The sequence below is a fragment of the Protopterus annectens genome, chromosome 9.part0, assembly GCF_019279795.1.
Source record: "Protopterus annectens isolate FY-2018-M chromosome 9.part0, PAN1.0, whole genome shotgun sequence".
Classification (NCBI taxonomy): domain Eukaryota; kingdom Metazoa; phylum Chordata; order Ceratodontiformes; family Protopteridae; genus Protopterus; species Protopterus annectens.
In genome coordinates, this window is record NC_056743.1 from 838,186,919 (window position 1) to 838,213,562 (window position 26,644).

General features: G+C 40.0%; 1 protein-coding gene across 2 annotated transcripts in view; it reads right to left on the reverse strand.

The window, feature by feature from the left end:
* SYNGAP1 (synaptic Ras GTPase activating protein 1) overlaps nucleotides 1-26,644 on the reverse strand; it is a 2,730,366-nt gene that overhangs the window by 1,885,927 nt on the left and 817,795 nt on the right. The window lies entirely within an intron of this gene.

Genomic DNA, 26,644 nt, shown 5'->3' on the forward strand with positions numbered 1-26,644 from the left:
AACTACTGTAGCTCTCACTTTAGGATAGGGAGGTATTACAGATTTAAGACACCTGTGTACAACTTCTTTGTGTCCCCTAAAATAAAAATTTCTAGTGCCTGTATTTGTGACATGCATGGCTAAATCTCTGACTAAACCGCAGACGACCTGAGTACAATTAGCACCTATAGCACCTAAAGGCACACGCAGGGATGATGCATGTGCCCATTCCGGGGTAAGGGACAGTGGTTCTTGCCTGGTTTGCACCACAGCTCCATTTCAATGACAAAAGGAAGCTTATCAGCTGGTGTGTGTGTGTGCGTGTGTGTGTGTGTGTGTGTGTGTGTGTGTGTGTGTGTGTGTGTGTGTGTGTGTGTTGGGGGTGGAGTAGTAGGATGTGGGTATGGTCACCCATGTCAATGATAGCTGGTCCCTTCCAACGCATTCAGGGAGCAGCATGCATGAAATGAGAGGATGCAGATGGTCCTTATAGTGATGCAAGTGATCATGTCACCAGCTTAGGCAGGGGTTAGGTTTATGCAACTACAAATACTGTCATTGCTGGGATGCTGTTGGAAGCAGAAAGCACCCTCAAGGCAGCCTGGATGATGACCCCTTGGAGACCTTTTAGTCTGCAGGCACATGGACAAAAAAGAAACAATAAATAAAGAAATAAATATTTCTGGCATTTTCTTGAATGTACATTTGACACATTTTGTCTCCTCCAGCTCATAAAACAAAATGTAAACCAAGGAACTCAAGAGTACTATGAAAAGTGCTAAGGCTACCCATGAGCATAAGACAACAACCAAAACTAAGGACAACCAAAAACCAAAAGGTCTTTGTAAAAGCTGCAATAATAGCTCTAAAATCACTGTACATAGTATTACCCAAACTGCCAAGAAATTAAGACAAAATTAAGAAAAGCACCTAACTGGAAAACTCCAAGCCCATATGCAGTACCTAATTTCTGGTTAAAGGTATTAACATCTTTACACACAGATTTAGCCCTGAGCAAATACTACTTATATGCACATCCTGGACAGACTCCAACCCGGTTACCAACAGCTAAAACGATACTCCTCCTTAAAAGGAACTTGTATGTTATACTAAGAACTTCAGATCAATAAACTGCCTTCAGACAATAAAGAAATTATACATTGGAATTGATGCACTCAGAGTTTATAGTCATTTAGAAGAAAATCAATTATGGCAATAGTACAGAAAGGTAATAAAAGAAAGTCATATGGAACAAAGGATCACTTTGCTAAACAAAACCATAAAAATCTAAATATGCCATGGATAGACTACAAAAAAACATATGACAGCATCCCACATTCATGGGTAAAGGAATGTTTACAGGTATATAAGAAACACCCTACATTGATCAAGTATATTACAATGTCCTTGAAATAGTAGCAAACCACTTTGCAACTGAGCCATCACAAAGGGGAAATTATTATCCCACGGATAAAATTTCAGAGGCTGGCTCAAAAAATCAAACCACCTACTCAACTCCAAGAAAACAAAGTTAATGCTTTTCACCTCAAAAGTTGCCAAAATCAAAATCAATCTTTTACCATAAAGCCAGCAAATAATAGTCATTGAAAGTGTAACTTGCAGATAACTTCTAGGCATAATAGATGAGAATGTCAAATATGACCACTATATACTGCATACCATTAAATCTACACACCAGAAACTAGGCTTCCTTTATAGAATCAATGGATTCCTTACAGATACTGCATGAAAAACTCTAGCCAACTTCTTACTGACAACTCTCTTATACGCCAGTCCTAGCCTAACAAACTATACAATACTTAAAGAAATAACATGAAACATGACCTACCAGGCCCTCCGGAAATGCTATTTAACTATAGCCTCCAAACAGGCTTCATGCTTCATGAACGGAGAACAACAACGGTCATCCCTCTCCACAAAGATGCACCATCTACAGACCCTAGAAACTACAGACCCATAAGTCTCACTCATTTTATGTGCAAAGCCATGGAAAGAATTATCATGGAAATGATCAATAATGATATAGTAAACCTCTAGATACTGCACCCAATGCAGTCTCGTTTCATTAAGGGCAAGTAATGGCTACTAAACCTGGTAGACTTCTTTATGAAGGTCATCAACACAATGGATGAGGGCAAAACAGTTTATACTCCCTACCTTGTCTTGGCCATGGCATTTAGCACAATACCCCGCTCGGGCATTATTGACAAACTCAAGAGGTTAATTAAAAACTCGCATGCCACCTGGTGTATAGCCAACTGGCTCACAGACAGGACCCAGGAAGTTAGAATCAGGTAATCCACCTCTACAAAGAGGCCAGTCACAAATCGGTCCTTGGACAGCTCCTTTTTGGCTTTTACTTCTCTGAAGTCAAGGCCAATGTCAGTGGTCTCTGGTTGACTAAATTTGCAGATGACTGCAAATTAGGAGCTGTCATTAAATCTCACACCAACACACATGTTCTCCAGGAAGGGTTGACACAGACAAATAACTAGTGTCAGAGCCATGGACTAGAACTAAATGCCAAGAAATGCAAAACGGTATCCTTCCAGAAGTCATCCACCCTTGTTAACTATCACATTGAAAACACACCCTTTAGAACTGACCCGGTATTCAGGGACTTAGGGACACACATAGACAGTAATCTAGCCTCTGACCATCACATGTCTACAATAGTGAGAAAATCATTCTATGTTGCACAACTTATAAACACAGGTATGGCATCTAGATCCAAGGAAGTCATTGTTCTACTGTATTCTGCATTCATCAGACCTATCATTGAGTATAATGCCCCCTTTGGTATGTACCTAACCAGGCATATCCAACAGACGGAATGTCCCCAGAGGTTCCTCACTAAAAGAATATAGGGTGTAAGCAAAATGTCCTATGCAGATCGCCTCAAGGCCCTACTCCTGTATTCTGTCTCCTACAGGCTGTTGAGGGCAGATCTATGCTTGGCATACACGGCATTGTTAGACCCCACTCTGATGGATTTCCTGCATATCAGCAAAACAAGCAACACCAGAATTACCTGTTCTAAAGACTTAAACCTTGTATGTGATATAAATAGGACCTCCTGGAGAGACTACCCGTTCTCTGGAACAGGCTCCCCATTCATGTGAAGCAGAGTTCCTCCCTAACACAATTCAAGTGCAACTTGGAGAACTGGATGGGGAACAGGAAATTCATCCCTGGTTTGGCACCTATGTCTCTAATGGACACAAGCAACCTGCAAATGTTTCATCTCCCAGGCCCCTGCTTGTAAATGTTTAATCTCCCAAGCCCCTACTTACACTTATCAAAGGTACCAGAACTTGTCAGAGATTTGGGATGCATGACTAGGCTTAAAAAAGGCCCTTGTTCTTGTTAGCCTAGTAAACACCTATGAACCTATGAAAGAAACTTGCCTCCTGCTACAAAAGAACAGCTAAATTTGCCCCCAGTCTCCCTCATAGGACCCACCGTTGTCTAGGCTAAAGCAATTAAACTCTCCTGAACTGCCCAACCGTCTAACATAATCACAACTAAATACAGCACACAAACTCATTCATCATCCAGAAAAATGCCCTGCACTACAAAACTTATTGCTACCCAACTGTCCAGCAGGGGACGTCAGTAACAGTAACAAATTCTTACTACTTATTATACACAAATAAGTCAAATAACGTTGCAGGAGATTCAATCTACTCCCAATGTGTTGCTAAAGTCTGGAATAGTATCCCCACGTAAATAAAACTCTCCAACAAACTCAGTAGTTTTAAACCACTCTTTAATCAACATCTTAACCAAACCTTGTCCTGTACATGCTCATCATAAGGTTAAAACTTGTTCAATGTACGATGCTCTCCAGATACTCTCCTTAAACATAATATTCTCAACCTCTTACTAAAATGACAAAACAATTTTGATACATAACTGCTGCCTGTACAATGCACTAAGCTGCATGTGTGTTCTCTCTTTAGCAACTTCTACCTCTGTAAAATCTTAGAATGTATAAATGTAACTTTTGTTTGTGCATAAGTGTAAAGAGAAAGGTAACTATTCTGTGTTTGACCGGAACTTATAATGCAATGTAAATAAATGGAACTTTTCTCCCTGGGCCTCTGCTGAAAATGGGTATTACCCAGTTGGACTTTCCCAGTAAACAAAGACAAGTAAATAAATAAATATTTCAGGGTGCTTCTTTGTTACTGCTCCTGTTTTCTGTTGAACTTAACTCATTAAGCTGCTTACTTAACAGATTACACTATGGCTAGCATTTGGCTCCCAGAAACAGACCTTACTTCTTATTTACTTTTTGTGGATGACTTAAAACTGCAAAGTTCATCAGATGACATTGAAAGCACAACTATAAATAATAAAACTTTCTCAGATGATAGAATAATGACATTTGGTCATGACAAGTGTACAAAAGCAACATTTAAAAAAGGAAAGCTGAAGCACCAAGAAAATATCAACCTGAGACAGGGATGGAATACAAAGGATTTTGAGAAGGAGGGACTGTATAAACATGTAGGAAAAGACAAAAGGTTGGCAATAATACTTGACCAAATTAGAGTAAAGCTCAGCAAGGATTTTTTCAGAAGACTAAAACTAACATTGAAAACTACCATGACATCTAGGAATGAAATTCAAGCTATAAAACAATTTGCTCTTTGCATTCTAATTGGCAGTTTTGAAGTGACTGACTGGCCCTAAAAAGTAGTGGACCAACTGGACAAGAGAACAAGAAAAATGCCTCATGTTTATCAAATGGCATACAGAAAAATCAGTGCATACCAAGATAATATGCAATACTGCATACCTATCTTCTAACCTCAATAGATCCTAACATACTGAACATTTTAAAACACAAGGAGAAGAAGTCTAAGATAACATCTTTGCATACTTTAGCAAAAGCATTTTGGTATCAAGCAGGAATGGAAATCAAACAAGAAATACACAAAAATAAGACAGCAATTGAATATGCCACAGAAATAAAGAAAGGATATAAGGAAAAGCATCAGACAAACAGAATTTTGGAAAATCCACAAATACAGTGGCAAGTACAAATATTTCCTGGAACAAGCTCCTGTTGACCACGATTTCACACAGGAATTGTTAAGGGAGTGAACTGAAACCAAAATATGAAAGGCTAGTATTGGCAGCCCAAGATACTGGGCTACTTACATCTTGGTTTACAAAGTCCATAGAACATGTGGGAGAAACAGACAAATACATCTTTTTCTGTTTTTTTTTTCCTGTAAAACAGAACTGGAAAACAGTCACACATCTTGTTGCTGGGTGTGACACACTCATGGTAGAGGGTCTGTATAATGAAAGGCACAATATTGTGGCAAGACGGTTGCATGAGGGATTGTGTAAACATTACAATATAGAAGTAGCTGAGAAACAATGGAAACAAACTACTAAACATTATGGAGAATAATGAAATATATATCACGTAGGATTACCCATTACCAACAGTTCAAAAAACAGATGCGAGAAGATCAGCTACAGTAGCCCACGAAAAGAAGACAAAAATAGCATTGATCACTGAAATAGGTATACTTGGTAATTACAGTGTCGTATGTACAGAGAGACACAAAGTCATAAAATACCAGGATTTGCAAGCAACAATGACAGCATTGTGGAATTTACAATCATACTTAAATATGCGGGTCTACTTTATTAACTCGAACGTTCAAAAGTTCGAATGCATAAAGATCAACACATATACATCGAACTCTTAAACGTTCAAAAGTTAATAAAGAAAAAAATACACCAAAAAAAAAGATGTAGGCAGGGGGGCAAGCCCCCCTGCACCCCCCACACCCCGCTACTTAAATATACCAACTCCGAGATCGCACTACATTGAAGTAAATGTAAATCTCCACCTACAGAGATTTCTGTTTACAGTTTTTGACGGCTTGCACTTTCAATGCATATGGTTTGATCCATATGTATTCACGGTTTTACGCTTTTGCGTAAATAAAGTAAACCCAAGTATGCTACCAATATATGTAACCTAGTATAAATTACAGAAGGAGACAATTCTGGGCACATTGCAGTGCTGAGAAAGAGCATTCTTGGCTAACATCAAAGATTGAAACAATACTGATTTCATGAACTCTAATCATACCCTAACTTACAAATGAGGTCCATTCCCGTTATGGTATTACAAACACAAAATACCTGTAAATTTTAACCCAGATTATACTGATAATATTCTGGATAATAAATTCAGCTAATTTTTCATTCCACCTATTATATCTTTGATCCTACCATAACAGCTCAGGCCAAACTTTCCATTATCAATACTGACCAAGTTTTAACCACACTCCGAAACAAAAAAATAAATAACACCTCTGTGGAGCCAGACAACATACCCATTTGCTTAATGTTAAGCTCATGGCATCCTCTAGTCAAACCTCTCCTAAACACCATCAATTAAAGACTCTCCATATGTGCCTGAAGAATGCAGAAATGCCATGGTTGTCTCCCTCTGTAAAAGAAGCCCCTCTCTACTGATCCAGGAAACTACAGGCCCATCAGTCTCACTAATCTAATCTATAAAGCCATAGAAATTACTGTAGAAGTAATCACTATAAGATCTGAAGACTGTTGATCCTTAGCAGCTTGTCTACATCAACAGTAGATCCAAGACTTCTTAAATCTTATTAGCTTCTTCATATACGTCAACAAAGGCCTAGATAAAGGGCTTCCTGTCCACACTATTTATCTAGAAAGACTTAGCCAAAGCATGTGATACAATTTCCTACTCTGACAAAAAGGTAAACTAAACTAATTAAAAATTAATCTCATTGTAGTTTGATGGATTGCTAACTGGCTATAACACGGAACACAATATAGACTGATAACTGGCTATGAAACAGATCACAACTGATCATGATAAATGGTACCCTTTCCAAAACGTACACTGTCCAAATGGCGTCCTTCAAGATTTTGTCCTTGTCGTCTATTTCTCTGAAGTAGAAGCAAAACCTAATGACCTTTGACTAATTGCATTTGCAGATAACTGCAAACTAGGAACTGTCCTAAACTTCTCTTCAGATCCACTAATATTCCAGCAAGCCCCTGATCACAATAAAACTAGCACTCTCAATTATAGTCCCAACCTAAATGCAATGAAATGTAGCATAGTCACCTTGCTTTGGTAAAAAAAAAAAAAAAAAAAAAAAAAACAGTACTCATCTGCAGTACCACAATAAAAGTGGTGCTCTAATTACAGTCTCAACCTAAATGCAAAGAAATACAGCAGAGTCACCTTGCTTTGGTAAAAAAAGCAGTACTCATCTACAGTACCACATAAATGGAATTCAGCTAAAGACTGGTACCATGATCCAGGATTAGAAATTTACATACACAGTGAGCTGTCCTAAAATCAGTATATCTCCAATGCTGTCAGAAAATTCTTTTATTTCTCTAATCACAACTGTCCTAGGTTCTAATTCAGATTCTACTCTGTTCTAATACTTCTTTAATTTGTCCTCATTTGCCCCATCATATAATAAAATGCTCCATTAGGCATGTATTCTTCTAAACAACTCTCCCAAATAAAAAAAAAAACATTTTTTTAAACAAAACAATCCAAGGTTTAAATAATTGTTCCTATTAAGATAAACACCCTATCCTTGCCTTATTGGCTTACAGCCTCATGTCTAGTGATTTGTGCCTTGTATTCTATGTTGTGTCAAACCCTGATTTCTCTTTTCCTTTTTAAAGAAAAGCTTCTCAGTTAAATACTCATTCTAAAGATCCTAGTTCTAGGGCAAAATATCAACAAGGGCTGATTGTTCACCAATAAATTTGTTATCCAGCATCTCCCTTGCCTATGGAACAAGGTTCCACTAAATATTATCCAACGTGAAACATTCAAACTTAAATTAGATGACTGAATTTGCTTTATTGGCCTGACCACACTTATTAAAGATGTAAGCAGTAAAAAGGCATTGGCAATCAGAAGCCATGTAGCTGAAACACTGGTATGTCCTTAAAAAGTAGAAAGTCACTGGCATTCAGAAGCCACCTTGTTTGCTCTTAAGGGATCATTTACATATATACCGTATTTCATAGTGAAGACACTAGCTTAGGTGGGTCTTTCTTGCAGATTTCTAAAGCAGTGACAGATTCTATTAAATAGGAAACATAAAACAGCCACCAACTTGCAGGCACAACATTTCCTGGACTTTATTAACACAAATGTCCTTGATACAGGACCTTCTTCTCGCCAATATGGGACAGTGCTCAAACCCCACCCTGATCATGTCCTCACTGGTGAGGCTGGATCACAAAGCTGTCTCACTCAAATGCAAATCAACTAGGAAACCCCAGAAAAACCCATTACAAACAGAAACAATTCTAAAGCAAACTACATCCTGTTAAGCAACAGTTTGTCAAAATGCAATGTTGCATCCTGCCCACAGTTTACAATAGCTTATGCAGAACTATTCCCAGAAAAACTGGCCAAACATGTAAATGGCTGCATACAGGCTGCTGTACCTAACAGAAGTAAGCTCAAAACAAACCCCAAAAACAAACCACACTGGTGGAATCCTAATCGTAATAGGGTATATATAACAAAAGGAAAAAAGTCATGGCCAAAGTCAGAAACAGCAACTCTCATAATGACAACAGCACTCTAAAAAAACTAAACAGGAAACTAAGAGGACTAATCAAATCCAACAAGGCAAATTACAAGGTCAAGATAGCTTCTCAGGCTAAAGACAACTACAAGGCCTTCTAGAGCTATGTCGGAAACCTTGAAGGTAACATGCAACAGTGTGCAGAACTGGTAGTAAATGGTACCACCTTCAATGAGCACAGTGACATAAGGAATCTGCTGGCCGACAAATTCAGCTCAGACTTTATCCCCACTCCCCCCTGCCACTCCTTTTGAAATCCCTACTAGCATAACCCTCCCCCAACTAACAGGAGGGAGACGGTCACAGCAGTGCTCACTATGGCTAAAAACACAGTCTTAGTGGGGCCCAACAACATTCCATGTTTCCTCCTAAATAGTCTGAAACATGACCTGTCAGGACCACTTGAATCACTTTTCAGCTACAGCCTCAAAATAAGCTACGTACCAAGCGAATGGGGGATGGCAACAGTTATCCCCCTTCAAAAGGGTGGACCATCAACTGATCCTGTAAATTACAGACCCATTATTCCGACCAATCTAATATGTGAAGCCATGGAGCAAATTATCATGAAAATGATCAACAAAGACATTGACAACCTAGAGGCACTGGACCCATCACAGTCTGGTTTTGTCAAAGGAAGGTCATGCCTACTTAACCTGACAGACTTCTTCTGAGATGGTAACCAAAATGGATGAAGGGAAAATGGTGCATATCACCTACCTAGACTTGGCTCAGATTTTCTGGACATAATCACTGAACTCGGCATAAAACCCTAGACATCTTGCTGGATTGTTAGCTGACTCACAGATGGGACCCAAGAAGTCAGGATTGGTGAGATCAACTCCACCAAGACACAAGTCACCTGTGGAGTACCACAGGGCTCAATGGTGGGCCCACTCCTGTTTGGCTTCTAATTCTCAGAGGTCAAGGCTAATATCAAAGGCCTCTAGCTCACCAAGTTCACTGTCAACTGCAAATTGGGAGCTATTATAAATTCTCTCCATGACATTAACATCCTGCAATAGGGTCTAACACAGATGCATGACTGGTACCAAAGCTACATATTAAAACTCAATGCAAAGAAGTACATTATAGTGCCTTTGTAGAAAATATCTATCCAGGCAAATTACTACATTGACAAATTACTCCATTGATAAGACAGCCTTAACAGTTGACCCGGTAGTTAGAGATCCTGGAACACATGTAGACAATAATTTGGCCTATGACTAACATGTAGCCAAAGTAGTAAGAAAATCATTCTATGTCACCTAACTTATAAGTTAGGGTATGGTATCCATGTCCAAAGAACTTATAGTACCAGTCTACTCATCCCTTATCAGACCCATCATTGAATACAATGCCCCCTTTGGCATGTACCTGACTAGACATATGCAACAGTTGGAATGCCCACAGAGGTTCCTCACTAAGATTATCCAAGGTATTAACACACTGCCCTATACAGATCTCCTTAAGACCATGTCTCTGTGCTCAGTCTCCTACAGGTTGTTGAGAGGCTTTCTGTGCTTGGCATATAAAGCACCCTTTGCTCCAGCCCTGATAGAGCTTTTGCATGCCCGCAAAACAAGCAGCAGCAGATACAGTAGATACAGGGACCTGAACTTTGCTTTTTGACACTGATATGTGACTCAAAGGATCCCCATGTACTGGAATAGGCTCCCCATCCATGTACAGCAAAATCCATCCTTAACCCTATTCAAACATAACCTTGACCACTGGATGGGAAATCAGAGATTTATCCCTGGGCTGGCCCCTATATCTCTTACAGACAAAGACTGACAGTAAACATTCCCTAACTAACATTGGATGGATAACCATAAATTCATCACCAGGCTGGCCCCAAAGTCTTTTTTAGACAGAAGCCGACAGTAAACATTCCCTAACTCACAACCCCCCCACATAACTTTTTATCACCCTTCTAACTAACATACCTCTCCTAACAAGCACACCCCTCCAAACACACACTCCCAGTTATGATACATGTTACCAAAGGATGCAATTAGTTTGGGTTGTGTGGTTAGGCTAGTACATAAATATGAATCTTTGAACCCATGAACTGTTGTCTCATTTGCCTTTACTCTGTGTGGCAATCAGATGATAGCAGATACCCCAGTATAAATGAAGATCTACTAAACCTTCCCTTAGAAAGAGATGAGAGAACTGTTTCCACACCCTTCAGTGAAATAAGTAAACAGTACTACAGATGTACATCTAAAAAGACAAGACAATGTACTTACTTCACTCCCAAAGGGAAGCAAGAGAAAGAAAGGAAATAAGGGAATAATTCTAAACCAATATAACTGTACAAAAACAAGAAAGCAAATTCCTCCCCTACACCAGCAGAGAGATGAAATACTAAAATCACACTGACAGCCAAATAATGAGGGATAAAGTACCTCAATAAAGGTAGATATTCAATATCCTATTACCTAAACACAGACAAAGGTAAATGCTGGTTCTATCAGACACTCAATAATGAGAAAGAGGATAAAACTGCACCAGTACACAAACACGAAGATGCAGCAGGTTACTCCTAAAATGCAGCTTCCACAACAAGGAGGACAGCAAGTAAAATTCATATTTTTAAATTCCACAATCCGCTCGCCTTCCACCCAGAGAGCTGATGGGGAAACAAAAACAATACTGATTCAAAGGACTCCAAAAATGAAATTCTGTTTTCATGAGATAGAATCGAATCCAAGAATTATACCCATGATTTTAAGTGTAATTTTCAAATTTTACCATCTGGTATTTACTGTGACTTTATAATTTTCTCGTGAAGAAAAAAAAAATATCTATCTATATATATATATATATATATATATATATATATATATATATACACACACACACACACACACACACACACACAATGTGAGAAAAATTAAAGCAGACTCACTCTACAGAACACTGAATAAAGTAAGCTGCCAGTATTGTAAACAGCGAATATGAAAAGAAATACTGGTTGTGGTGAATTGAGTGTTCCAGTCTAAAATGCCAAATTCCACAAAAAAATTTAATTTTTCCAATACTCAGACAGTCCAGATTTGGGATTTACCAGCACTTTTCTGGAAAAATGGAAAATTAGAGTCCCCAACAATACAGTACACAACCACAGACAGACAGGCAAACAATGAGATTACTAATTCCATCCAGTGGACAGTGGCCACCCAGTCTACAGAGCATGTGTGGATTTGTTCAAGGCCTTCAATTCTGTACCTCATGCTGGCATTGTACACAAGCTAAAAGAGCTAAAGGTAGACCCTTACATGGCAAGATGGATTACAAACTGGCTGAAGAACAGAAGTCAACTAAGGTGGAAGATGCCACTTCACAAAGTGAGAAAGTAATCAGTGGTGTACCACTGGGCTTAGCACTAGGGCCCCTCCATTTTGGCACATATGCTTCTGAACTCCTTACCACAAACAATGACCTATAGCTGCCCAGATCTGCCAAAGCCAGCAAGATGGGTGTCATCATCCTTTCCCCCACTGACACAGAAGTCCTTCAGCAACAACCAATCCTTATAAATTAATGTGCAAAGAAAGAACTCAAACTAAATGCAAAAAAGTGCAGGAATGCCACCTCTGGGAAATACCTCTTTTACAACTTGCAGCATAGCCAGTACCCCATTCTACATGGACATGGTAGTTAGGGATCTCGGCACTTGTATCAATAATTCCCTCACCTTTGAATATTTTTGGAACAGAGGAAATCTTTCTAAGTTGAGTTCAATGTTTTGAAATGGGAAGTGTTTTCCCCTTTTAAAGCTGAGGGGTATATCATGAGGCTCAAATTTAGAAAGGCACATATGGTCTTCAGAGTTAGTTGTCTTGAAGTTTCTTTGATCCCATGATCTTACGATTCTAAGAAAGGAGACTGGAGTAGCAGTAGCAATAGCACCACACCAGTATAGCTTAACACAGATACAGCACAGGATCACTTACATATCCTCAAAAAAAGACAGTCACAGATAGTAGTAGTACTAATCCAAGCCCTGTACAGGGCAGCACTACATTAAAACAGCTGAACACATGATAGACTATTACCACATCATTCAGCCAGACAACAAAGAAAACTCCAGAGACAGACTAGTTGACAATACTGAAGCAACAAAACTGCATGGAGCAATGGCATGATGGTAAAATCTAAAAGCTAGAAAAGTGATCACAACATCACTTCTGCATTCTATGGATGGCTAATTAGTACAAGTCTAGGGCAGGACTGCCATAATACAACTAAGCAAACAGGACAAAGTGCAGCTTCCACACACCTGTCGACTTGTCGACTTCTATTATGAGACAGAATGACAGCGGTGTTTTCAAATATAATAGAGCAGACACGAGAAGATAAAGCAGAAGACTACTTCATCATCATTGCAGAAAGAAGGCAGAGCACTGCATCAGCAGTCTGTAACCTTAAGAAAAATGGTACAGTTTTGCATCTACATTTAGTTACACAGCCATGGCAACTTATTACTTTCACAAGCCCAAAGATATACAGATGACAGCAGTTGCTCCAAACTATAAAGAGAAATAAGCCTGGCTCCATAGTGCAGTGGAATTGTGACCTAGGTTTGAATAGCTGCTTCAGCTAGAGGAGTGAAGAGGCAAGGCTTGTTCACCTCTCCCCGGAGGGGATAGCAACTGCACAGGAAGCACTAGAGAAGTACAATTCTCCCTGACAGAGACTGAGGAAACTGGTTCCTGTGCTTCGGGGAAGGGGACATAACAACTTGCTGGCAATGTCCCTTGTATATATGTGTGGGATGACAAGCATGACAGCCCATTGGACAGCTGGTGCTCGAACGACCCCAATGGCTGTCTGAACAATGGCTTCTCCGAGTCAGAGTCGACTCTTACCTTGGTGATGTGGAACAAATGGGTCAGTTTGCAAGGACAGGCCTGATGATCGAGAAACAGCAGGGGCAGAAAAAAAACTATACAAAGAAACACACGAGATGGTAAACATTGCACTCATGCAGTTAAAACAGAAGACGAAGCATTACTTCATCATTCATGCAAAGAGAGACAGAGAAACAGAGTGAAAGGGAGGGACAGACACTATATCCACATCTGAATGAGATCATGGGTACAAACTTTGACGCTGCAATCAATGTACTACTTCTATGGCCCTCCAGACAAAGATACTATCAAGACACACGAGTGAGAAACCATTAAATCCAATATGGAAATTGAAAATTGCTGCCAACTGAACTTTGCCTGTTGAAAGACTTTCTCCTTGATTAAAAAGAAGTGTCAAGAATTCAAGAATGCTATGAAATGGGCAGAAAAATGGTTCCACATGATTTTGAACTGATCAGTGTACAAATCTTTTCCATTTACAGTTTAAAGTTTCCTTGTAGATGGTTGAAGGGAAGATAACAAAATCTGGCAGACCGGTGACAAGCACATAGGTTGTCTGGCAATTACTGGAAATGGAGAAAACAAGCTGTCAGCTTGAGACTGGGGAGGTCTAGATGTGTCATGCCTGTCTGGTGAAAAAGCAGATCTGGAGATAGATACAGAATCCAGGGTTGATGAATTAAATGAGACTATAGGAAGGGGAAGCAAATCTGTCGAGGCCAATAAGGTGCACTGATGATGACTTTGCTCTTCAACCTGGCAACTCTCTGTAGGAACTTTGGGATCAAAGGAATTGGGGGATAAGCATAAAGCAGACCAGGGAGCCAATTGTAGAGAACAGCTTCCCTCAGTAATTTCCCCTATGTGGGGATTAGGGCAAAGTAGTCGCTGAACTTGCTGTTCAGGGGAGATGCGAAGAGATCGCAGCAAGGTTGGCCCCACTGTTGGAAAATAAATTCCGCCACATTCCCATTGAAGGACCACTTGTGAGGTAGTAGGATGTACTTGCTCAGTTTGTCTGCTAACACGTTGGACTTCCCTGGAATGTGCATTGCTATAAGAAAGTGGATGGAAGTGATTGCCCATTGCCAAACCCTGAGCGTTTCTCAACACAGGGGATAAGATCGGGTTCCTCCTTATATGCTGATGTACCAAACCACTGATGTTGTCTGTCTGAATCACAATCATTATTGAAAGGAGAGCATTCTGAAAAGCCTGCAATGCTAAAAGGACTGTTCTCAACTCTAGGACACTGGCATGCCAACTGGCCTCTTTGGGGGACCATGTGCCTTGGACTGTCTTTCCCAGGTAATGCCCCCCACACACAGCTGGGAATCATCCATGCTCACAATTGCCTTGGGCTGGGAGAAGATGAATAAACGGCCTTGCAGAACTTGTTCTGACTGAGATTCGTACCACAACAGGTAAAGGAAGATGAAGTATGTGAGGCCAGCATCCATTGAAGAATTCTCATATGAAATCTGGCTAAGGTTAGTAATGTTATTGCTGCCACCATTGATCCCAAAGCCTGAATGGCCAAGCAGGCTGAGATTCTGGTACTGCAAACTATTTTTTCACTTGTAATCTTATTGTCTGAGCTCTGGGGAGAGGAAATGAAGCTATAGTTGATTTTGTGTCAAGCAGTGCTACTATAAACTCTAAACTTTGACTAAGTTCTAGATGAGTATTTTTGTAGTTTATGGTTATTCCTAGTGGGGCACATATCTAGATCACTTTTTCTTTTGCCATAATGAGCTGATGCCTGGTCCGGGTAGAGATGAGCCAGTCCTCTAAGTATGGAAACACTTTATATCCCAGCAGTTTCAAGTGAACTGCTACTACCGCCATACATTTGGTAAACACCCTGGGGGCTGTGGTGAGACCAAAGGTCAGAATCCTGAACTGCTAGTGACCGGCTCCCAGCCAGAAGCATAAGAACCTTCTGGCTGGCCTTATCAGCTTTATATGATAGTATGCACCCTGCAAATCTAACGAGCACATCCAATTGTCCTTTTCCATAAATAGAAGAATGGACTGAATCGTGACTATCCAGAACTTGGTCTTTCAAAAGGATTTGGTTAAGATGGTGAGAGCTAGAACTGGTCTCCAGTCCCCTGTCTTCTTTGGCACTAAAAAGAACCTTGAGTAAGTTCCAGATTCTACCTGGTCTTGGGGGACTTCTTGGATGACTCTTTTTTTCTAGCAGCTTTTGAGTTTGAATTGCTGCTTGTTCCCTCTGACTGGGTGAAAGGTTGGGGAATTTTCTTGAATTGGGAAGACAAAGGGAAAATGTTATTATGTAACCTCTGGAAATGATTCTCTGCATCCAAGTAGCTGTTATTTCTAGCCAGGCTCTCTGATACAGGGATAAACAACCCCCAACTGCCTCCAGGGGGGGGGACAATCAGGCTTCCTTTCAGGAGCGCTGAAAAACCCATATTTATTTACTTAAATTTATTTTACGTTTGTTTACCAGGAAAGTCCAACTTGGAAAGAAGCGAATTTTCAGCAGAGGCCCGAGGAGAAATGCTCCAGATGCATGCCTTTGAAACACAGGAGGAAACTGGAGCACCCGGAGGAAATCCACATGAATGCAGGAAGAACACGCAGACTCTGCACAGAAGGCACTCCAGCCAAAAATCGAACTGGAGAACCTCTTACTGTGAGGCAACAAAGCTACTGCTGCATCACTGCACTGTCCAGTTCTCTGGACTACTGGTTCTGCAGGCCAGCTCTGCCATGAAGGCAGTGTCTATCGTTTGAGTTCCCTCTCTGACTCTGGGGGAACCTTCCTCCACATGTGTCCTGAACAGATTCTTGTGATTTTTTTTGAACCACATTTCACCACCACCTATATGGTTCCTTGAAAAGGACCTTTGAGGGGAGAAAAAACATATGTCTATGGCAGAAAGGGTCTTTCCATCCTTCTCACACCTGGACAATGTATCTTTAACCCTGGGGTCAAAAAGAGACGTGCAGTCAAAAGGAGCATTGATGAACGAAGACTTAAAGGGCTCTGTAAAATCACATAAGCGCATCTAGGCATGTCTCCTAATGGAACATCCTGAACCACTACTCTTAAGGTTCTTTCTGCTACATTAGAAATTAGCCTCATGGAAGAATTGGATATTGTTTGCTGAGTAGCCAACTGAGAGGTGACCTATGCTTTCACCCCTTCATAAATCGATCCTAAGTGGGTGTCTGATAGCGCCTTAATCAGGTTCCTCTGTAGTCTTGTGAAATGTGCCAAACAGTTCAGTGACCTCAAGGTGAAGGTCACTGAAGCATAAACATACTTACCAAATTTGTCCATCATTCAGGACTCCTTATTGGGAGATGAACAGAGCAACTTTCTTCCAAGAGTTCCTTCTTAGTGGCTGCTGCCATAACCATGGCATCAAAAGGCACACCCTTGGACCAAAACTGTTTATCCTCTATTGCTGTCATTATTTTATCAGGCTTCCTGGGAATTGGCTTCGTAACCATAACATCTGGATCTTTCCATACCTGCTGAGAGATCAAGTTAATGAGCTTGTTGGTGGGTGGGGTCACCCAGGAGGTAGATGGGTTGGAACTGAATGCCTCCAGGAGTTAGAGATTCCTCCAAAGAAGGGTTTGCTTGGCTTCCAGTCACCTCTGCATTTCAGGATTTCTAGGATGTCTCCAAATGAGGCATCATCAAGAGGTGACTGTGGGGACCTTTCGCCCTCATCAAAACCTGTATCTTCAGTGACAGATTCAGGGGAATCTAAATGCTTCTTCTTGCATGTTTTCTTCTTAGGGACCTCCTTAGTGTGGTACTCTGGGGAGGTGCCAGAAGAAGTGGGGATACCCTGATGGGAAGCCTGGGGTTTTGGTACTGGTTGTCCCTGTAGAGAGGAGAGTTGAGAATCTAGATGCAGATACAGTATGGATATAGACAGAGAACCTGAGTGGGTAGGCACCATCTGAGTCAGGGGTGCAGACAGGGCTCTCTCCATGACTGCAAAGGTGGACCACCTGGTGAAGGAAAGGACCCCGGATCCGCGAAGTCAAGTCTCTGATCAATGTCCCACCCTGCCCTATGGACAATCCTTCTGATGCTGAAGTTGGAGCTGAACTAACCATTGCTAAGGCTCCGAGGTGTAGAGGTGGCTCCAAAACCCTCGGAGTTGACTGAAGCACCTCAGACCTGACAAGGTAGAATCAGGTATGAGAGCTTTCCGGATCCAACTGAACCAAACAGCTCAGAGCAAGCCTCAGATCTGAGGATAAAAGGACACTCGTATCCTAAGCTGATCGACCAAGATTACTCAGATCTAAGGGCTTTGAGGCATTGAAAGGAGTCAGAGGAGGAATTGGCAATGGTGGACTAGTGGATGTACAGATCTCCTGACCCAACGGGGTAGGAGCCAAAAGGATAACTGACTGGCTCTGCGCTGAGAGAATTTTTCTCACTAACCTCTCCATACCCTCTTTTGTAAAGTTTCTGGAAGAGCGAGTGGAGAGCCCTGAAGGACATCTTGGCCTCTCTAAGAAAGGGGAAGGAACCCTGAAGGGAACTGGGTTCACTGAGGGAGAGTATCCTGTTTTTGGTAAAATTACCATATCAGCAGGTCTTTCTGTCTGATCTGGGGAGGTCTGATCCAAGGTATATTTAAATTTTGAGCTTTCTGCATCCAAAGAGGTAGTCAGATCTGAAGACTGTTTCTTCATATTCCTCGGATCCAAGGATGAAGTCAGATCCAAAGATTTTGCTATTTTGTTTTTTGGATCTGAGGGAACTGATGGATCTGAAAAAGATCAGACTTCTCCAAAGCCTTAGAAGAAGCAGTTGAGGTGCTTGGAGAAGTGGAAGAGACTTTCTTTGATTTTTCTATTGTAGCTTCAGATAAGGCCTCACTAAAGGAATACAGAAATTAGCCCTTCAATATTAATTTGTTCTTGCATTCAACCAAGGCCCTTGGGCAGAACACATGACAAATGGAACAGTTTTCTTGGAGATGGAGGGGTCCAATACAGAACACACAAAGTGTGTGAGCATCAGAAAAAGGAATTTCCGACCACATTTACTACATTTCTTAAAGCCTGCCGGGCTTTTCTCTTTTTCAGACACCTTAACATCAAAATTCTAATGGGTTCCACTAACAACTAGTAGGATAACAACAACAACAACAAACACACTTCAAAAACTGGAAGACTGTAACTTTACATTTGTAAAGTCTAAATTAAATTTTAACCTCTTAACTTTAAACTGTCAACAAACTCAAAGCGGATAACTTTCTACTTCAGAACACTAAAGTCAAAAACCTCAGAAAGGACTATAAAGGTTTTCTTCTTTTTTTTTAAGTGAAAAGGGAAAGAAGAAAAGAGAAAATTACCTAAAAAGATAGCTAACAGCTACGATGAGCATAGGAAACAAGAAAAAGGGAAAGGGAGGAAAAATACTTTCAATAGTGTCCTACAGTGTACACTAGTACTAGGTGACAGAAAAAGACAATTGGAAAATAAGAAACAAGAAAATTAGTATAAAAAATGCACTTAACTAACTTTAGAGAGTCTAACAACCTCGTCTTTTGCTGGAGATGGCAAACAATATCTCAGGTAATTGGAGTGAGAGAATTTTGCGTAAGGGAGAAGCTTGAGAGTTCTATGTTGTCACTAGCCTTTGCAACGGCCGAGTTGGATCTGATGGTTTGGGTGCGAACGCATCAGTTGAAGACAAAATGAAAATTGACAACATCAGATCTAAGGATTGTTTTGAGCTGGGCCATAGGATCTGAAGTGCCTAGACATAGTAAGGCCTTATTAAGTTTAATTCTGTTGACTGCCAAAAAAAAGCAATTACTAGAAAATGGAAATCAAACTGTATACCAACTGTAAATGAAGTCCTGAATATTGTTAAGGAGATAAAGGAACTGGAAGTGGGATCTTTAAAAAAGGGAAAATGTAAACTACATAGAAATAAATGGAAGTTGTCAGAACAACAATGAATAATAATATTCTGAAGGAGGAAAACAGGTTTAAGATAAGGCTGAAATTGATGAACTTGTGTAATGTTGGATTGAACGACAACTGTATAAAGAAAGACAAGACATATGTAATGTATAATGTATGCAAATAAACACAAGTGTTAACATGGTTTGTTTTCTTTTCTATTACTGTACATTTTCCATGTCTTAAATGATAATTTAATAAAGGTGTTTAAAAAAAGGTTAGTGCTCAAAGATACCTTGTTAACTGTCAACAACACATACTCAAATGCAAAATACTTGGAAAATTAAGAGAGTTACCCAAACATAATAATTGCAATTTGATAATCAAATTTCTCTTCTACTGCACAATTAGATATGTGTATTTATAATTAAATAACAACATAAATTAAAACTGAGTTCTAAAGTACACTCTGATAACTTCAAAGTTTCACCAGGCCTAACTCAGAAGGCTAACATTTAGAGTGGATCAAAAATAAATAAAATTAACAATCATAAGTGCCTTAACACTGATTAGCAAAACTATCTTAACATGATAACTCAAGAACTCTTATCCAACAAAAACAGCCAAAGGATATAGCAGATCAGACAAAATATGGGATGTCATTAGAATTAGTAACAGACTCATGGAGATCAGACTCTCGTGTAAGGATAGTATATTCACAATCTCAACCTATGCTGCACAGCAGGGTTGTGATAGTGAGGAATAAAGTGCACTCAGGCAGCAGTTGCAGGACCCACTTGATAAAGCAGGACAACATGACCCGGCGTTGATAATGAAACACACATTGGGACAGAATGAACAGGATATCAAGATTGCATGGGTCTACATGGGAAGGGCAAGAGGAAGAAAGAAGGAAAGGTCATTCTCAACTTCTGTCTGGCAAGTTACTTCTTGGTGGCCAAAACATGGTTCAGCATAAGAGACATCTGACAGAAAACTCTGTAGGATTTTTTTTAAATCTACTAACTCATTACACTCCTAAAAAACATGTTCCCAATTACCTCTTTCTTCCCTTTCACACCTCCAACATATGTTATCTACTTGAGAAAAAAAATTCTTTGAAATGTGCTTGGGCTATAAAAAACTATGCAAACACTTCCAAGTTAAAAGTCCTAAACTTTCTGGATTTTGTTGCATGCTTGGGAGCAGAATCTTCCCAGCTAGATCACACAAGCGTGGCCAGCATGCAACTCAGATATACTTTCTCCTAATAAGGAAAGGGTACCGGGATAAAATCAGTAATTGCAAATTTAACACAGTGAAACAGGCTGCCCACAACATAAACCACAGGTTGCTACAACCAGCTGGAAGTCAGAGATGGAAGGCTACAAGTCAACAGAGTCTACGGTGGAGCCCCGGAAGTTAACTGGAGAGAAAGTGCAGTTCAAGGAATTACCCAGGTCTCTAACACCTCAGGAAGAAGAGGAAAAATAGGTGGATCCGAAGAAGAATGCCAGCATTTCAAAAAGCATGTGTGATGAGTATAGAATACATATGCAAAAAAAGGAAGGCTGTTGGTGGAATGCAGAAGTTCAAAATATCATCGAAAGAAAGGAGCACAGTAAAAGAGGGGAGACAGAAAAGATAGATCAAGCTATGAAGAAATTCTGGTTCACTAAAAAGAGGCTAAGAGAGAAATTGCTTTAGAAAAATGATTCAGTAGATGGCACAAAGAAATTCTATCAGGTTGCAAGGCAAAGACAGAAAGGTTAAGAAGATACTCATCAGACACCCATCATAAGGGAAGACAGGAAGAAAATGCTCAACAGTCCACAGGGTAGCAAAGGTAGATGGAAAGAGTACTATCAGCAGTTTCTGAATGCATAAAACCCGATAGAAGCTCCACTGTCCTAGACACAGTCACTGATGAAAGAAGAGGAGCCCACCCTAGCAGAAATAAGACAAGAACTAAGGAAAATGAAGTCAGGAAAAACAGTGGGCTCAGGTGAGGTTCCAACAGATATGATCAAGATGGTGGGTGAGTTTGGACTTCCAAGATAGCTGATCATTGAGTACCAGCTTTTTTCTAGCTTTCCCAGTGTAAAAACAGAAACTCAGCAGAGAAGGCCAGCAGACTTGTGTTTATGGGTAAATTTCAGTACCTGGCTAGTACGTGCACTGCCTGCATGCCAGGAATAAAGAAATACATGGACAAAAATCAGCTACAAAAAGTGAGGAAGAAACACTGATTGGGGAAAGTTCTGCAGCTGTTCAGCAAATAGCAATGCAACCTTCAGACACGACTGCCAGTAACCTACAGGAATATATAAGACAACTGCATAGAGACCTGGTTAAAATAAATAAAACGCTGATGGAGTATATCAACACAAACAAAAGGCTGGAAAAATAGAAAGAGCTTTAAACAGATATTCAGATGAGATGATAAAGCTGCAAAAATCAGAGGCTGAAATAAAGAAAAGCCTGGCTGAATATGAGACTGCACAGGAAAGGTTAACTCAAGTCTGTGAGTATGGCTTTCAGTTTGGGACTTTTGTTCCTATTAGGAGGGTAAAACTTCAATATTTAAACATGTACACAGTTTTGTGTGTTAGTATTAAGCTAATAAGTTTTAGAGGGTACTGGGGGTTTGCTTGTTTTTCTATTTGAGAGCTTTCAATAAAACAAATGGTTTTATAAGCTGTGACATAGGCTCAAATGTATATGACAAGAAACAACTGTATAAAAGTTCAACAAGTCAAACAGTGTATGCATGTAACACAAAAGCTGGAACTAGACATTTAACAAAAAAAAAATATTATACATAAAAGCTGTGAATAACAACTTTTTAATACAATGACACTTTCTTTAATGTCTTTAAATGTAAATGGTTTCACAGATAAATACAAACAAGAAAGAGTAGTGAACTATATTAAAGAAATGTAGAGTGTAAATAGCTATCTTACAGGAGACACAGTCAGAAAGAACTGAACATGTGAATTTGATAAAGAAAGATGTTCAGGATGGTTATTCAGTGGAATACCTGGGACAAAGGAAAAGAGGAGTACTTATATTAATTGCAAGATGAGCTCCTATAGCGATAGAAGAAGATAAAAAAGATAATAATGGCAGACTTGTAGTGCAAAGGGGCTTCTGGCAACGAAGACAAAGAGGCCCTGAATTGAAAATGACTGGTTCCCAGCTGAAGCGGAGTGAATCTTCTGAGTTCAGCGCCTTTGCGATTTAGTATCGCCGCGTCCTGAAGGTCTATAGAGCACATCAGTTTCCTCTTCCCAACAGGGAGAAATGGAATTCTCGCAGCGCGGACTATCCGAAATCTTGTTTTCTTTGACCGACTTGTTCAAAAAACTGATCCAAAAAATTCCCCCTTTCCCCCCTGTTTCAAAAGAACTAAAATTCGGATTGAGTAGATTCATATCCTAGTTGGCTGGCTGGCTCTGGGCTGAATAGTTTCTTGAGCAAAGCAGTTTTGAAATTTCCCTTATATGGAACATCTGGAAGGGATTTGGAAGCGGGATTTTTGATTGATTGATTGATAAGAAAGGGAAAGAAAGGGAATAGAATATTTGAAATGATGGATCAAAATCAAGTGTCTGTCTTTGGTGTGTCAGGGTACAGTGACGTTCTGGCCTTTTGGCCAAGGCCTAGAGGGAGTGGAAACACCACTCCGGTGGAAAGAAAGGAGAGCCAGCGCCGGCCTCGCGACAGGTCAGGGGGTTTCTTTCACTTGTGAGCCAAAAGGGATGATCCATGTTTAAGGTTTGGTGAAAGACGTCTGAAAGGTTCCGCGGGGAACAGATAGGGAGATCCAGGAGTGCCTACGCATATTACGGACAATCCTGCGCGTTTCGAGTGGGTGTGCTTCCTCCGAAGACCCGGCCTTGGAGGCTTCCCTGTTGAGACAGACAGGGAATCTCAGGCTTCAACAAGCAAGCCTCTCAAAATGAGCTTTTCTTTTCTGCAGGACTCCTGGGGCCATGGCCATGGCAGACAGACAGCACAGAGTGCAGGTGCAAAACAAACCCACACAAGAAGTGTGAAGAAGTGTCAGAGACATTTTCTGACAGCACGCGATCACACTTCTGAACTGAGACCTTGTTTCCATAGCCTTAACTGGTGAACACAAACACACACTCAAACACACCAGTTATACCCTTGTCAGAAAAAAATTACTTTAGTAAAAATACTAAAATAAAGTACAACAATAAAACATAAAACAACGCTTAACTACACAACAACTCCCTAGGGAAGGAAGGCCCAAGGCCCAGGGAAGAACTAAAAAGTTCTTTCAAAGAAAGAGGGGGAAATATTAGTTCGGGATAGCAATGAACTACACTAATAACTAAATAATTATTAAACTAAAGGGGAAACAGAGTGACTTTAAATAGAAAAGCAAACTCACTCACCAGGAACCTAGAACAACCAACCTCGAAGCTGTGAAGCGCAAACGAGATCTGAGGCAATCCCTCTCTAGCATTGTGGAAAGGAGCCTCGGCCTCGGTGGAACCAACTCGAGGCTTTTAGAGTGAGTCGATCGAGCCGAGGGAACGTTCAACCCATCCAGCAAGAGATAGACAACTTAACATGAAGGATTAAACTGGCATGTATTTACATTCCACTTAAAACTGCTATAATGCAGCTTAAGAAAATTCTAGGAGAAATAGTCAGTTTTCAGCAAGGAATATTACTTATAGGTGGGGAATGGAATTTGATCTGCAGCAGTGAAGATGTTGCTGGGGTGCCCAGATGGGAAAATATAACAAAGGAGGGTAGATTTTTGAAGACATTTATGAAAATATTTGGCATGGAAGATGTGAATTCAGTAATGGGAGTTCGGAGTGCATTTACATATTATTCCCTAAGATATAAAAACTGGGCTAGGCTAGACAGAATTTACATTTCACAGAAACTTGCATTTAATTGAAGTTCCTGACATCCATCCAATAAATATTTCTGATCATGCACCAATTAAAGCTAAAATAAAAACAGCCTAATGAAATAAAAATGAGATATTGCCGTTTTCCCACCTATCTCTTGAAAAGAGAGGAATTTAAAGAATGGATAGTGGAGATTATTCTCAAGCTGTTACAGAGGATAGAAACATCTGAAAATACAGCTAGGGAGTGGGATAAAATTAAGGTGGAGTTTAAAAATGAGGTGGAAATAAAAGAAACGGAGCTATGTTTAAGAAGTAACAAGAATTATTTAGCAGGAGTGACAAATGTTAAAATATTGCAGAAATGGAGGAAATCTCACAGAACAAAAAGAGGATCAATTGCAGTATTCTAGGCAGAAAATAAGGGATTACCTAGATAATATGCACAAGCTTAGAAGACTGGTGTTAAGCAACTGTTTTTTGATAATAAAAACAAAACCCAAATCTTTTAGCACAACGACTCAGGCAACAAAGTAGAAAGGGCTGTCAACAAACTTAGGGAGCCTATAACAAAGAAGGCAACAAAAGATCCTGTAGAGGTATTATAAATATTTTGGAAATTCTGTGAGAGTCTCTATAAAGCAGATAAATATGAAAATCAAGAAAAGATGCACATGGAAATGTTTATGGAAACATTAAATATGCCAAGGTTAGAAGAAGATGAGGCTCAATTGCTAACAGTTAGGATAGTAGGAGATGATATAAAAATTGTGATGTATAATCAATCTACAAGAAAGTCACCAGGAATAGATGGCATTCCTGTGAAAGTTTGGAAGCTAGGAGGAAAAAAAACTAAATAAAGATCTGGAAGGTTTTGTTTTAACAGTATCTTAACAGGAGGAGAAGTACCTCTGTCCTGGAAGAAAGCAGTGGTAGTTGTAATACCTAAAGAGGGCATGGATCCATCAGATCCAGCTTCATACAGAGGCCCATTTCAATACTAAGCCATGATTATAAAATGTTCATGTCCAGAATGGGTAAAAGAATGCCAAAAGTAATGCCAAAACTGCTTGATATGGATCACTGTAGTTTTGTGGAGGGGAGGCAAACATCTGATGACATTAACAGAACATTATAATCCAGAGGGAAGCAGAATGTAATCAAATACCATTGTTGTTGGTGAGTCTTGATGCAGAGAAAGCATTTGACAGAGTAAACTGGGACTTCATGAGCAGGGTAATGGAAGCATTTGCATTTCCTGAAAAAAAATGATATGGTTGATTAGGAGAATATGAGAGATCAGAGGCAAAAATTAAAGTGGGTGGGGTCCTCTCTGATAATTTCTGCTTGAGCAGAGAAACCAGGTAGGGATGTCCTCTTTCCTTTATTATTTGCATTATATTTAGAACCACTGGCGCAGAAAATAAGAAGTTATGTACTCACCATAACGTTCCATGTGAGTTTTTCATCTCGCCTTCGTTCTTGACTGATGGGTTCGCAGACGATCCCTCTGCTCCGATACGGCCATATGCAAAGCTTGAGGTCTTCCAGTAGCTCGAAGCCAAGCCCCCCATCCCATGATGCACTGTGAATTACCTCAGATCTTGTTTGCTGCGTATACTAAAAGTATATATATATATATATATATATATATATATATATATATATATATACATATAGTTACTCCCCAAAAGAAGGTAAGAAGACATTGAGCACCCAGGATGAAGAAACATCTAGGTCAACTATATCAGCCAGGAGGTGGAAGGAGGGGAGGGACATAAGAATGAAGGCGAAATGAACAACTCACATGGAATGTTATGGTGAGTACATAACTTCTTAATGTGAAGTTGTTCAATCTCGCCGTTCATTCTTGACTGATGGGTAGCATACCTAGCAACATCAATCTTGGGTGGCTCATGGGAATACATTCTTCAGGACCGTATACCCAAATGAAGCCCTGTCCCTGGAGGCCTTATCAACTTTGTAATGAGTGATAAATGTATGAGGTTTTGACCAAGTGGCTGCTGCACAAATGTTATCAAGGGGCAGTTTGGCTTGGAACGCAGAGGATGTAGAAACTGCTCTTGTTGAGTGAACTTTAAATCTTGTGTTGCAAAGGCATATTTGCAGCTGAATAGACAAAGGTGATACAATCAGATAACCATTTAGACAGAGTTGTTTTAGCCACTGGTCTACCTTTCCTGGATTCAGAGAATGAAACAAAGAGCTGGTCTGATTTCCTGATATCTTTTGTTCTATCCAAATAAAATCTGAGCTGTCTGTGAAAATCAAGTTTGTGCAGCATA